This window comes from Frankliniella occidentalis, unplaced genomic scaffold (genome assembly GCF_000697945.3).
Source record: "Frankliniella occidentalis isolate FOCC.00 unplaced genomic scaffold, Focc_3.1 Scaffold31, whole genome shotgun sequence".
Lineage (NCBI taxonomy): Eukaryota > Metazoa > Arthropoda > Insecta > Thysanoptera > Thripidae > Frankliniella > Frankliniella occidentalis.
Genome location: NW_026267161.1, coordinates 2,246,028 through 2,248,130, shown reverse-complemented (window position 1 = coordinate 2,248,130; position 2,103 = coordinate 2,246,028).

The following is a 2,103-nucleotide window of genomic DNA, read 5'->3' as shown; positions in this document are numbered from 1 at the left end:
GCGCACCATTAGTTTGTCGTTTTATTTTACCGCGCGCGGATCTTTCGCGGCAGCGGTGGGGATCAAAACACCAGCTTTTAATCCTACTGCAAAGGATGATATTTCCACTTGTAAATCCCGAAAGTATAGTCGCCGTGGACTGACGATGCCGAAGAAAAAATGCCCCCGACGTTTTTCTTCTCACGGGCTTGTAAAAATTCTGGTGAGTCAGTGGAAGGGCAATTTCCAAAGATTCGCAGGTTTTTGTATTGTTTTCCTCTTCCTGCTACGCGTATAATTAATTACCCGTTGGTCCCGGAAATTTCTACGGACCGACTATGAGCAGCGGCTCCTGACTGCCATAGCAAGCATCCCATTCCCTTTGCTCTCTTTGTTTTTCAACGGCTCCAAATAATGTTGGCGTGAACATGGGGGTATCGGTCGGGGTATCGGTATCATGTTCGGTGTGGATCATCATCGTATAATTCTCGAAGCAGCTCGTGCTGAGCCGGAAGGCGCGATCGCCTTCGCGGGTGTCTAACTCGTGCAGTGATGCAGCGCAGCGTGACGGCGGCGTGCGCCGCACAGCAAAAATAAAATAAAATTATAAATAAAATTAGCCCTGCGTTTCCCCTTCCTGCTTGAAACTCCTCTCTGGCAAAACAAAAGAAGAGACAAAATTTCTGTAGCACCTCTGGAAAGGGCCAACAAGCTGTGCTGAATGAAATTTTCTACGCCATGTATCCCACTAACTGTACACGGATAATTTCTTTTGAATAAGTGCTTGTTCGCCTTGCGACGAATTTGACTGCTTTGTAAGCCCACGAAGAAATTTCTTTGCAGTTGTAATAGTATTTTCCTCGCTTAGCAAGGAAAACGAACACTGTTAAAAAAATATTTCATTACATTTTCATTACATGTTGTGAAGCTATTTTCATTAGATTTTCGTAATGATATTTCATAACTTTTTCATTACGTATTGTGAAACTTCATTAGACTGTAATGAAATTGAACAATACGTAATGAAAAAGTTATTAAATATCATTACGAAAATCTAATGAAAATAGCTTCACAACATGTTATGAAAATGTAATGAAATATTTTTAACAGTGAAGAAAACGGTTTTTAATTACATTGCAATTGCAAAGCAGCCACCATAGTCATTTGTATACAGTGTGCCCACTGTTGTTGTATAGCTGCGTTATTAAACAAGACTTTTCTTTGACAATGTGAAGGCGGCCCGTAATGATATCGCCCACGGCCGTCTCATCGCGCGCCATCAGGGCGGACCGAATCAAGCCAAAGGGGATCATCGTCACCGGCGTGTCAACCCACGGACATAGTCTGCCATACTTCCGCAGGGGCGTGGCGGGGCGTGGCGGGGCGTGGCGTCAGCCCATGCAAGGCTGTTAGGGGCAGAGACGTACGACGCGCCCCATGTAGGGACCACACACATAGAGTTTGTGTCAATTTTTTTTCCACGCGTCACCGTGCAAGCATTTTTACCTGCAAAGTGTGCATGAGAGTTATAATAAAAAAAAAACTGCTCACATTTTACACAATGTCGACGCACGCCTCAAAAACCCAGTTTGCACTCTTGGAAAAGCCTTTCGAAAGGCACTAAAATGCCCAAAAGGCGCTAAAATATTGTGCCTTTGGACACTTTCGTGCACTAAAATTTGGCACCTTTACCTTTGTTTTTCCACTGAAGGCACCACAATTTTTATATAGGTACCAAAGACAAATCCTCTTGCGGTAGCAAATACACATTTTGCATTATTGGAGCACTGCAAGTTTACTCGATTTCATAAGAACTGGCTTCGTCACCGGTCGCACCAAAAATATCGTTCCACAGCACAATGTGCAAACATTCAATAAAAAGAAAACTCTGCGCAATGTTAGAAGTGCGTGAAAACTTATGGATGCCATGCACACAGCTCACAGCTCGACGTCCCGGGGCAGGTATGACTCGCATTCAAACACTTCTTGAATATGGCAGTGTAAAGCAGTCAATACGTATGGCGCTGAAACGTCTCTCTCTCTCTCTCTCTCTCTCTCTCTCTCTCTCTCTCTCTCTCTCTCTCTCATATACTCACACGGACGATATCGTAATAAATTCAGCCG